General features: G+C 35.2%; 1 protein-coding gene across 2 annotated transcripts in view; it reads right to left on the bottom strand.

Moving 5' to 3' along the window:
- The window catches only part of DPYD (dihydropyrimidine dehydrogenase), a 904,243-nt gene that overhangs the window by 429,840 nt on the left and 460,867 nt on the right, over positions 1–13,536 (bottom strand). The window lies entirely within an intron of this gene.

Here is a 13,536-nt window from a genome sequence, read left to right as displayed (position 1 = left end):
TCACTGGAGAAATCTAGAAAAGGATGTTGTGGCTATAGCTTAATTGGTAAAAGTAGAATGAGATGAGGTCTGAGAGATAGGCAGAACCTACATGATAACGTGATCTGTACAAGAATTTTGGATCTTAGTTAAGAGCTATGAAAGCCATTAGAATGTTTTAAGCAAAGGAGTGGCATGGTGTGACTTAGGTTGTAAGAAACCAGTTAGCCTACAGTACAGAGGAGACCATTTAGCCTATAGTATGCAGGCTGGCATGCAGGAAAGGCAGGAGGAGAAGCAGACAGACTCTTGTAGGAAACGAGCAGCATTTCTGTGAGAAATGATGGTGGCTCAGATATGGGTACCACTAGTGGAGATAACTCCCTCAAGGAGATGGGCAAAATTATAGTGATTTTCTATGCTTTAATAGATGATTACATAACTATTAATTTTTTAGTTTGGCTTGCAGATGGTAATAATAATTGCAACTCTTATTGACATGGTGTTTCACATGTTACAAATCATTTTTTACATCTACTATTTTTTTTTTTTAATTCAAACTGAGCTTCACTAGAAAACCATAAAAAAGGGAAAACATAGGCTTTGCCGAAAACTGACTAACCAAGGTACTCTAGAATGCTTCCACTCACCTTTCCTTCCTCTCTTTTGCTTGAGCCCAGACTTACATTGCTGTCTTACAGCTCTCCCAGTCTTCTCTACCTTCATTAATATTTTCTCTCACAGGTATTTCACCTAAAAACTTTCTAACATGTTTAATCCCATCTCAGCAACTCTTTTGTGGAAGATCTGGACTAAAACAATTCTGATGCCATGTGAAACAGAAATAATCAATTAAGTGACAACCACAGCATCTAGAAAAATTTCTCAATATGAAAGAAATTTTGTAAAATTTAAGAAATTTTTGTAATTTATTTTCACATAATATCATAAAATGTCACAAAACTTTCACATAATTTAAATTTGGCATAGACTTTAGTAATGTGACTGTGTTGAAGTACAAATTTTGGTTGAGATCTTAAGGGGAATTGAAATAAATTACAAAAATAAATTCCCATTGAGTAAATTTCCAAGTAGGTGACAAAAATCTGCTTAAGGAATCCTTATACCCTTCACCTTCAACAGAATACAAAAGCATGCTGGAAATTATAATTAATTTATAATTAATTCCAGGACGTTAATGGTGTGTTTTGAGTCTCATTGCCATATCAAACTCCAAGAGAGTAGTTAAAAAGAGACCCTCATAACACTTGATATGTGTTCCCTCAATTTTATTTCTCTTTTGAAGGGTGAAATCACAATGCATGGTGTCAGACTCTGTCTGGTGTGTCTGAAGGGTAAAGCCCAAGTTGCCTGCAATAGAAAGATGAGCTACAGCTTGACCAGTCTGTAATCCTAGGATTTGTCAGGGCAAAGGCAATATGCACCAGTTTAGGAACCCTATAAAATAAGGCAGTGTGAGGTCATTTAAGCTCTATTCAATAGGGACACCTAGAAAGGCAAAGAGTTCTCAGCAGAGAAAAGTTAATGAATGGGCTCCCAGGAGTTGTGCAGGGAGTAAGCAATAACCGAAGACTCAAAGAACCGCTGCTGTGCTGTGCTTAGTCACTCAGTCATGTCTGACTCTCTGTGACCCCATGGACTGGGACCCGCCAGGCTCCTCTGTTCATGGGGATACTCCAGGCAAGAATACTGGAGTGGGTTGCCATGCCCTCCTCCAGGGGATCTTCCTAACCCAGGGATCGAACCCAGGTCTCCCACACTGCAGCAAATTCTTTACCATCTGAGCCACCAGGGAAGCCCCAGAAGAACCACGGGGGAGAGTATTCCCTAACGACTGGAGGCATTTTTGTAGAACACAAGTGAGCCTAAAAAAGTATGAGTCCCAAAGAAGAATAATATAGATGTAAAAATTCTATTTATCTAAGAAAATAAAATTATTCATCATGAAGTAAAAGTGAAAAGTGAAAGTCACCCAGCCGTGTCCAACTCTTTGTGACTCCATGGACTATACAGTCCATGGAATTCTCCAGGCCAGAAAACTGGAGTGGGTAGCCTTTCCCTTCTCCAGGGTACCTTCCCAACTCTGGGATCAAACCCAGGTCTCCCACATTGCAGGCGGATTCTTTACCAGCTGAGCCACAAGGGAAGCCCATCATGAAGCAGTGACATTTAAAAATTTATTCTTCACAGTGATGCTTAGTGCTATGCTAAATTCTAAAACAATATTAGACTAGGGAAATAGTCAATAAGTAGGTACTTTCCAACTCCTTCATTTGGAGCTGCCTTCCAGAGGCTTACGTTTAAGAAAGGAAAAAAGGAACAAAAAAGAATCCATTCTATCTTATTTAATAAACCAATTTTATCAATTAAGTAAAATTTTATAAATGTTTAAAGAATGTAGAGAAGATAACCATTGGTCAACACAGTGACAGAGGACTTGCATCATCACGGGCCTTTAAATATCAGAATAGGACAAGAAGTCTTTGTAAGGAGGAACAGTAAAATTAAAGGGTAAATAATGGAAACATAAACCCCATGACTAGAGTGGATTAATCAGAAAAGAGAGACTTTGTCTGTTTGGGAGGGGAAGTGGAAGTGATCACTGAAATGGTGAATGGAGGTTACATCATGAGTAACAGTGACTTCCAAACTGAATTACACAATTCCTCTGCTTAAACCCCTTCAGGTCCCTGTTGTCTATACAGTCACATTTAAATTTACAGCACAACAGGCCTTACCCATAGTCACCACAGCTACTTACACCACCTTGCAAAACATGCTGAATCTCACTTAAGATTCAGCCGATGAAACTTAAACATGCTTGGCACACTCAAGACCATGGATGTCCATGTGCTATTCCTTCTGCCTAGAATAAAGATACAGCTCAAATGTGAAGTCATTTTTCTTTTTAAAAAAGCAAACTACTTATTTTGAAGTCACATTTTTAGTCTAAGAATCTCTGCTGTCTTGTGTCAACATTTAGTCCTGCATCTTTGGTGCATATTCTGAACAAGTTTAAATTTTCTAGAGCAAAACCATTTATACACACACATATACTCAGACAGGCACACTATATGAATGGCCAGTGGCTAAGAAATGTATGCTGAGTGAATAAGCTAAAAAAAAAGTGTAAATAAAGACAATTAACAGCAGCTCTCAGAATACATCTAGTCTAGTCCATATACCTAAAAGTGACACTTATGACACTTTTAGATAAATTTTAACTTTAATAGAGGGTGAATTTGGCAGAAACTAATGATAAATTGTTCCAAACATATGGGATATTGTGGAAAATGTGCAAATGAATAAGCAGAGCAGGATAAAAAGGCCAGTGGACTTAGCTGAAATGAAAGAAGCAGATGGGGAAGTCGGGTAAGTAAAGGTAACTGATATATAAAGTGTTGCTGAATGTTTCTCTAAAAAAGCAGCTACATCCTTAAGCATGTAGTGACACCTTATTTCAGAACTAGTGGTGAATATGAAGCAGTGGATACTGAATATAAAGACCATTACAAGTCATCTAAGAAAAAGAAGCATAAATACAACTACAATTTAAAACTGAACAAATTCTTATAAAATAACAAAATAGCCAATGCAGACATGTTTTTAATAAAAATTTGAAAGTGAGGTAATCACTTGGCTTTTATATTTAAAGTTTTGTTTTAAATGAAGGATTCTTCACTGGAAAATTACATGGATGGAGGAGCCTCACTGGCTACTGTCCATGGGTTTGCAAAGAGCTGGACATGACTGAACAACTAACATACTTAAATGAAGGATAAAGAGTATCCTTATGTAGTATGACAAGCCTCTGGTTAAAAATCAAGAAAGAAAATACAAATCCAAGGAGGGTATTATGGAATTCAAGTCATCTTAACTTTAACCAAGACTGTATCATTCAAATACACCTAGAATATGGATATTTTTCAGCTAGTTAAATTTAAAATCTGCAATTGAGATTGACACAGGATGAATGTGAAATCAGTTTCCCAATAACAGGATTACACTTTGAGAAAATTTCCGTTAGCCATAATTATGAGAATTTTCCATTAACCTTGACGCCATTTGCTTAAAAAAAAAAAGGAACTGAATAAGAGTTATTTTCCACTATGTTAGGTTCTGCTACCAGCTAACTAAGATCAAAATTGTACACGTCAATTTATATTATTAAAGAACCTATTTGAGTCTCACTTTACCCATTCTCCCAAAATGATTAACTAATTAACAAGTGTAAAATCACAGTCTGAAATGGAAAAAAGGTGGAAAAAAGACATAATTATATTGGAAAATTGATTGGTCTCCTTCATAGTCAGCTAGCCCAAATGGTGAAATAGAAAGTAAAAACAAAAAGCTGAGAACACCTTAAATAACTTTAATAATGCACCAGGTTAAAAATACTACTTAGGTTATGATTGAAAGATTTATGCCTAATATTAGAAGTATGTGTGTTAATCTGTTTAGAAACATCACAATCTATATATTCTCTTCAATAAACTAAGTCTGGCATACCTGACATGCTTGAAAAGTATTCATTTAGAACTTTGGTCTAACTTGCAAGATTTAGCTTCATCATTGCAAGTATAAACAATAATGGGCATGCAATATTCTTTTTTTGTTGGAGAAATCAAGGTTATATTAGAGGAAAGCTTGCTAAATGGTCGTGAACACCTGGATGAAAATCTCTCATAGGACTAATACATGTGGACTGCACATTATAAAGAAAATGCATTCTTTATAATCCAAGGATGCATCAATTTTACTAATTGTAAATTCTGTCAAATTTATGAATATAATTCATCTAAGTAACAAGAGCTTCCCTCATAGCTCCGGCCATGGGATTTTCCAGGCAAGAGTACTGGAGTGGGTTGCCATTTCCTTCTCCAATGGGGTCTCAAAGAGTCAGACAAGACTGAGTGACTTCACTTCAATTCCTTTATAGCTCAGCTGGTAAAGAAACCGCCTGCAGTGCAGGAGACCCTGGTTCGATTCCTGGGTCAGGAAGATCCCCTGGAGAAGGGATAGGCTACCCACTTCAGTGTTCCTGGGCTTCCCTTGTGGCTCAGCTGGTAAAAAATCTGCCTGCAATGAGGGAGACCTGGGTTCGATCCCTGGGTTGACTAACCATGTGAAAATCAAACTGTTACTACACAGAAATCATTGATGGTTTTAGCATGCTATAAGTTTCCCAGATGAAAAGTTTATATTGAATGCATTTAAATAATTTTAAGTCCTTACTTAATGTATAGCTATATATTAGGAAAGCAATACCATACAGTAAAAACAAATTACTTATGTACTAAATTTAAAGCTGGAACTATAGCAGTGAAAATAATGCAGTGAACTGTTGTTCATTTATTGTTTCACAGATTTTCATGATAAAGTAATTTAGAAATGCAATAATAAAAAATATTGGTTTTGATATAATCTTTTACAAACACAGATATTCACTGCTCATTAAACTTTCCAAAAGGAGTTATAAGAGTAAATTGTGATTTTCTGTATTGTAATCCAAAGAGAATTAGCTAGGCACTAAGATATTATTGTGTAACTTATTTGTGAAATTCCCCATAACAATGTTAAAGATTATTTTCAGTATTTATAGTCCTGACAGTGTTAGTCTTAATTTTTGTCTGGTTGATAGGTGCTAACAATTTGTGCAAATGCAGGCAACTTCCTCTCAATTAAGATAATGTGGATTGAAACAAGTTTCTGGAAATCCACATGGGAGAACAGACAACTGACATGGTAAAAAGTGTGCAAACCTTATTATGGGAAGGAAAACAGGACTATTTAGAAAGAAAAAAGAAAAGACTTGTGGATAGGACATGAGAGCTGTCTCCAAGTAACTGAAGAGCTGTCATGTGGAATTGTGGTTTAAATTAGAATCCTATAATTATTCATTCATCTAACAAGTATGTAGTGCGTCCTTCTTATCTGCCAGACATGGTTCTTGGCACCGGGCATATAGTAGCGAGCAAGAAAGATAACATCTCTCTTCCTATGAAGCTTACTTCAAATGGCTAAAACAGAAAGTAGACACGCAAATAAATGATTAAGAACACAGTAATTTCATATGGTGACAAGCATAGTGAAGGAAGAACAACCAAGGAAACGTGGGACAGACAGAGTGAGATTTGAGTGGTCAGCAAAGAATTCCCTGAGGAAAGTTTTCATGTGAAAATGGAAAGAGAAGCAAGAGCAGTTGTATAAAGATGTGAAGGCAGAGCAAATGCAAGTAAAACAGCTCTCAGAAATGGAGGAGCCGACCATGTTAGAGGGCAGGAAGGAAGGACAGTATGGTTGGAGAAGGATGGCGCAGGAAGACTGGCTTTTCATGAAAATGGATTCCCAGAGGTTTTTAATCAATCCATCTCTCCCCCGCCAGCCCTGCCTCCCAAGAACTAAAATAGACATAAACTAAGTGCTACTTTGCTTGAAGCAAGGGGTGGGAGACCCTCGGTGTGCCTGCTCAAATGAACTGCAAATGCTGATGGAGACAAACTGCCTTCATTTTTGGACATGAATTTATCCAGAGAGGATATATAGAGAAAAGGGTCTGGATCTGTATCAATAGAAGGTGGTTCAAAACAAGGCATGACAGATTTAAACCGCTGAATGAGAGAAGCCACACCTATGCTCCTGGGTCCTGTTTGAGGACCCAAGAACATGAATGAAGCCATCAGGGACCAGTCAGCCACCAAGAAGGCTGTCAAACAACAGATGCACTGGTGAGAAGAAGTGACATATCACATGGGGCAAAAAGAAGCTCACCCAACTGAGCCTTGACCAGATTACCAAACTATAGGATCAAGAGCAGATTATTTGTTGTTATAAGCCACTAAAATATGGGGCAGTTTAATATACAGCAATAAATAAGTGAGACAGAAATGCGTGCTAGTCTAAAACACGTGGGAATAGATTTCAGATTGAGAGGCAGGCAGAAGCCGCTCTTGAAAACTCAGGAATAGTCTGCTAGTAAAGTCTGGAAGAATGCTAGTGGAAGCTGGAAATGCAGTGTGAAAACTGTTATTGGCGACTGGGAAAAGAGTGGACTGTATTATGTAGTGACAGAACAATTGGCAAGAATGTCACTGGTGATAATTCAAAAGACAGAAAACGTACATAATGCATTTGTGGATCTGACTAAAGATATCTCTGGACAGAATGCTTTAAGTGTTGGTTATTTCTTCTCAAGTATAATAAGGTACTGTAATAGAGAAAAAGAGCCAAAAAGGATATATTTGATTCCTGGCAAACTTAGAGTAAAGCAAATGAGACTAGCACTTGCTGGGTTGGAAAATAAAGCTATTATTTACACTTTATCTCTCCTGGAAGAAGATTTTCAAACTAAGAAATGGCTGCAGGGTAAAGATTGCATCAAGAGCTTTGCTATATGATACTTTGTTAGAACCTTACAAAGATTTTGCAGGAGTCCTAGTGGATTCTTTCAAGTAGACAATATCGATTCTAAGAATCTCTAGGATGCTGTCATAGCAGCAAGACATATTCAAAATGGAGAGAAGTCTGTCTCAAAGAATTATGGATGTGGCTCTGGGGTATGATTTGAAAGGTTTTTAAGAGAGTTTTTGGTGACATCACTATGATCTAGGATTAAAATGGATAATTCAAAATAAAGGAAAGAATAAGAATTCCTAACTTTCTATGGGCAGAAACATTCTGAAAAGGCTACTCAACTGCCAACATGGGCCGTGATCGGTCCTTTCTAAACAAAAGAAAACAAAACAAAACTCAGAAGACAGAATCAACAGCCCAGAAGATAGAGCCAGTAATGGATAGGAACAATGGATTAGGGAATCACTACTTGGGAGTAGAATGGGCTTCCCAGGTGGTGCTAGTGGTAAAGAATCTGCCTGCAATGCAGGAGACCTGGATTCGATCCCTGGGTCAGGAAGATCCCCTGAAGAAGGGAATGGCAACCCATTCCAGTATTCTTGCCTGGAGAATCCCATGGACATAGGATCCTGGCAGGCTGCAGTCCATAGTGTTGCAAAGAGTCGGACATGACTGAAGCAACTTAGCATGCATGCATTCTTTTTTTTTTTCCATTTATTTTTATTAGTTGGAGGCTAATTAGCATGCATGCATTCAAGAAACAGGTAAATACCATCTGCTCAATGGTGGGAAGAACAACAAAGTCAAATCACAAAGGGGCATACATGCAGCATGGAAGGATTATTGCAACTGTCTTTATAAACACACCACCTAAGCATGTATGTTGCATCTTGTAACTTGTTTTGTCCCAGAGTGTACAGTGGAAGTGACAGTGTGTGACTTTTGAGTCTCTGTCTCAATGGACCTTGAAGCTTCCACTCTTGCCTTCTTAGAACATCAAGAGGAAAGAGATATTATGAAGAGATGGAGGGGGGGCCACCCATCTCAGCAATTACAGGGACTTCAACTAGACACATGAGTGGAGGCATCATGCCAGTCCCCAGGCATCCCTCCAATTGACTGCAAAGGCTTGAATGAGCCCAGCAGACATCATGTGATGCACAAGAACTTCCCATATGAGCTCAGCCAAACTCTGTGTGTATGTGTGTGTGCTCAGTCATGTCTGACCCTTTGCAACCCCATGGACTGTAGCTCACCAGGCTCCTCTGTCCATGGAATTTCCCAAGGCAAGAATATGGGAATGGGTTGCCATTTCCTACTCCAGGGAATATTCCCAACCCATGGACCAAAGCTGTGTCTCCTGCATCCCCTGCACTGGTGGGCAGATGCTTTACCACTGGGCCACCTGGGAAGCTCCTTCAACCAAACCACCAGTATGCATAACTGAGTGAAAAAGAGATTGTTCCAAGGCCTGGGCACCTTATTGAACTTTCTCAGACTAATACAGTTGTTCCTTGAACAATGCAAATTTGAACTACACAGTCCACTTCTTTGCAGAATTTTTTTTTTCAATAATTAAGTACTATAGTACTATATGGGCCTATGGTTGGTCCAATCTGCAAATGTGGAACCACAAATAACAGAGGGTTGAACTATAAAGTTATAAGCAGATTTTCAACTTTGTAGGGGGTCCATGCTCCTACCACCCATGGTGTTCAAGGGTCCAACTGTATTTCATCTAAAAAAATTTACTATCTATCTTATAGGGATATTATGAAGATTCAATGAATAATTTATGAACAGTATTTGACAATGTCCATGTCCATACATTCTAAGTACTCAATAGATGGTAGTTAGCAATGTGTATAAAAATAATAATCATAACAACAACCTCCAATTTCAAAAGTTCAAGATAGTGATACAGAAACAAACTTGAATAGAGACTGAACTTGCCCAGGTCAAATTTCTTTTTCCTAGATGGCACTACATTTCCATACTTGTTAGCCTTTCTCTAGGGTATTTATTTACTTGGAAGAAGAAAAGAAAACATTTTAAAATCAACAATTCATTTATATTAATAAGTTAGATTAATTTATGTCATGATGTCTCCGAGGGCAGAACTATAAAACATGGATGCAACTTGTGAGAAGGTTGGTTTGGGGACAAAACATGGAATATATTTCTAAACTAGTTTCTTTCTATAGCTAGCTATAGCTGGCTGCATTGCTTTAAAGATCTAGCGTGTTCTGTCACTAAAAGTATTCAAGAACAGGCTACATTTTTTTCTGTCAGAGGTCTTGACACATGAGCTTAGATAATTCAGCCAGGTGATTTTTATTTCCCTTGCTGATACTCTGAGATACTTACACTGTTTTCTCAAAAATTTTCTGCATTTTAAATAAAAAAAAATAAATAAAATAAAAAGCTTAGTCAATAACCTAAAACTTAATATGTAATCTATGCATTTAGAAATTCCACTGACATTTTCATTTTTAGACATATAAACATATACTATAAAAACAACCTAGGATATGAAAATTTTAAATTGGCCTTTTCTCCTTTGATTGAGATCAATACTCAGAACAATCAATTTTTTTGTGTTAACTATCTGTTCATATGGCTAGAAAAAAATAATAAGCTCAATATGCTGTTGCCAAGAAATCTATGTATTCATTTACTAATTCATTTATCCAAAGAATATTTATGAAACATTTATCAAACTCTTCCTATACATTAAGCATTGTGCCCTGTGGTATAAGACTATTTTATGGCAACAGTTACAATCAATACTTTGATGCCAAAGAAATAATGAAGAACCTTAAATATTTCTCAGATTTTAGTTTTCAGTATTTTATGTTGAGAGAAACTCATTATTTGTATATCTATTTACCTGATTATTTGATAGTTAATAAAATATATGCATTCAAGATATTAAAAAATCAATCACAAGTGTACTGTAATATATATATACATATATATATATATAAGTATGTGTGTGTGTATATATATATATATATATATACATAGTTTTTAAATGAACAGAACTTCTGCTTAGGTTTGAATTTGATTTAGGATAGTGGTAAACCTTTCCGAGTTTATCTGTGTGGTGATGAAGATATATACACCCTGCAATTGGATATTATATATTTGAGTATATAATATGTTGCTCTAAAAGAAACAAATAAAACAAAATTAACAAAACTGAAGCATGTATCTATTTTCTATCAGTATAATGCAAACACAGGCAAGGGGGTTATTTTATATGAATATTAACAATATCTAATATTCCCAGTTAAACAGAGCATTACATCAGTTTGTCGTGAGTTTAGCTTTAATTAAGCTTGACTGACTGATTTCTTTCCTATCTTTTTAAACTTGAACTCAGTATATATTTATATTTAAATTTTATCATTATATTTATATTTTAAATATCATTTTATAGTGATATTTCAAATATTGTCTTTATAAACAGGACTTCAAGAAAAGCAATCTAGGTATTTTGGGACACTCTAAGCAAGTCTGATTTGGGAAGGAAGAATATACTTAATAAAAGCCAACTTTTATGTTATTTAACACAAAAGGAAACACAGGTCTTTGTTATATATATTTAACTTTAAAAGATTGATCATTTGCCTCTCTAAAGAAAGCACATACAGCTTCCATACAGACTGCACAGTAAAGAATAATAATATTTCTGTTTACTGAGATATCAACTGGCATTTCACTGTAAGTCAATGGTCTATCATTGCTACAGCATATTAGACCTCAATCTGGCATCTACAAATGTCAAGAGTAAGAGTACACATATATATATATATGTGTGTACACATATATATATATATATGCATATATATGCATGTATATATATATAGGATGAAAATCAAAGCATGCCCCAAATGCTCCAAAAATTAAAAAAAAAAAGGGGGAAACAAAAGTTCATCTAAACATGCTTGCTAGAGAAATCAGTGTAATATTCAGCTGTCAATCTAGAAAAATAAAGAGGGACCCACACTGTCAGTAGGACAGGATAATACAATTTCCAGCAGATGTTCAGACAGGGCTCTAATTTTTACTGAACTCCCTTGGTAAGCTTTTAATTTCTTTATCATATGCAAGCTTGGCAAATTGTACTTCATCAAAACTGCATTGTGAAATATTAATATTTCATATGATAACAAAACTCCATAGAATAACCTTTGTCATATTAAGAGCATCCAAATTTCAAATGTCAGGACTCTGAATTTTAATACATTTTAAGTAGACTCTTGAAATTGCATACTAAATTATAATGAGGATAATCTAAATTGCTATGCTATAATGTCACACAAATGTGTAGTACATATAATACATGAATAGATGTCTTTAGTAAGAGGCTATAAAAAACACGAGTTGTATACTACAAAATTTCACCAATAAGAAAGCACAGAAATCATAGGACAGTAATATATTCAAAACACATTTAATCATTAAATAGAGACAATATAAGAAAACAAAAAGTAGATCTTCATGATACAAACTATGTTGCAAAATCATGTATGGGAAGTAATCATTTTTTAAAATAGGCTTACATAAGCCCAAGGTGGCATCCTTATTTATGTCACTACAATCTGCATGAGTGAATTTAAAAGTTTTTGAACAAATATTTTGTTGTACCCATCATCAAAGTAAGTAAAATAAAGCTTCCTAAAACTCCCTATCATTATGTTTTATGTGCCAAATTTAATTTGCATTTGTCCATAACTCTCCTTTTGAAACATCATCAGACTTCTGAATTGATAGATTAAATTCAAATTGGAGGTCTAGAAGGAAGTTAGCTTCCACATTCATTTCTGCTGGTGATCCTAATGAAGGCAACTACTGTTAGGTTATTGAAAGAGACAGCTTCACAAATCAAATGCATGTCACCAGCAGAGTAAAAACAAATGTCTCTGATTAATCAGAATTCAATTTTTGTAAGCAAATTTGAAGCAAATATTCTTTTTCCTACAATTCTTCACTTATTCCTGTTTAGCCACCCATTTTTGTTTACATATAAAATTTTTTCAATAGCATAACTACTCATTAAATGGTATCAGAGATTCAGTTCTTCTCAATGGATTAAACATCAGATTAGAGCTTCTGAGTAATTCTTAAAGGAAGAATTGAAATACAAACAAATATAATGTCAATAGTCTACAAAGCTGTAAACAACTGATTAAGGATATTCTGAAGCTAAATTCAGTATGTTGTTTATCTTTACACTTTATTTAACCAAAGAATTTCCGAGAATTCAGCCAATTTATTAAAAAAAATTCCTTTAGCTACTTAAATATAAAAATATTTAGGTAATTTTTTTTCATGCACTAGGTTTCTAACTTTTGAGGATTTCTAGATAATTGTGATCACATTTATACATAGCATCTTGTGAAGCTGTCAGAATGAGACAGCCAAGATGTTTTAGCCATAATAATGCCAGCTATTGATCCTAGTAAGAGGAGAAAGAAGAGAATGTGCTTAATGGGGCATTTTTGTTCTCTATTAGTTTCTTTGCCTAAGGATAAGGCTGATTTAAATAATAATAGTCTTTTCTCAGTCACTAGATTCACACATTCTTATTCATTAATTATTACTAACTACCAGTAAGTATTAAATATACCAATAGGTGTATCATCTAAAATTTTATCAATAAAAGATCTAAAAGTGTTAAATTTTGCTGATCTTTTCTAATTTAAAGCCATATGAGGATGCAACCCTTTATTGCATAAATTATCCTACTTTTAAAATGTTCACTTATATACTTTCTGTATTTTAAAGACTCAATCTTAACTTTAATATGTAGTTAATTTTCTACTAAGTATGTCCACTTGCTATGTGAGTACACAGTCATAATGTCAAATCAAACTCAGGTCAATGCATTTGGGGAAACATTTCTGTATTTAAAAATTCAAGAAAAATCTTATTACAGGCACCAGTTAAGTTATACTGAGTGATTCATTTTTACATGAACTTGTTTCCAGGATTATGTGCAAATCAAATTCATTGTCTAACTTTGAGTTGAGGCACATATTCTCATTCACACACATCCAGAAATCACAAAACAATAATGCTAAAATAAGAGTTAGTGAGTTTTCAATTATTAAATGAAATAGACATTTTGTAGTATTTACATTTTTGATACTTAGACAAAACACAGTGATTCCCTGG

Source organism: Odocoileus virginianus, chromosome 5, assembly GCF_023699985.2.
Source record: "Odocoileus virginianus isolate 20LAN1187 ecotype Illinois chromosome 5, Ovbor_1.2, whole genome shotgun sequence".
NCBI classification, from domain to species: Eukaryota; Metazoa; Chordata; class Mammalia; order Artiodactyla; family Cervidae; genus Odocoileus; species Odocoileus virginianus.
The sequence above is the reverse complement of the archived record's forward strand: the minus strand, read 5'-3'. Positions and strand labels throughout refer to the sequence as shown.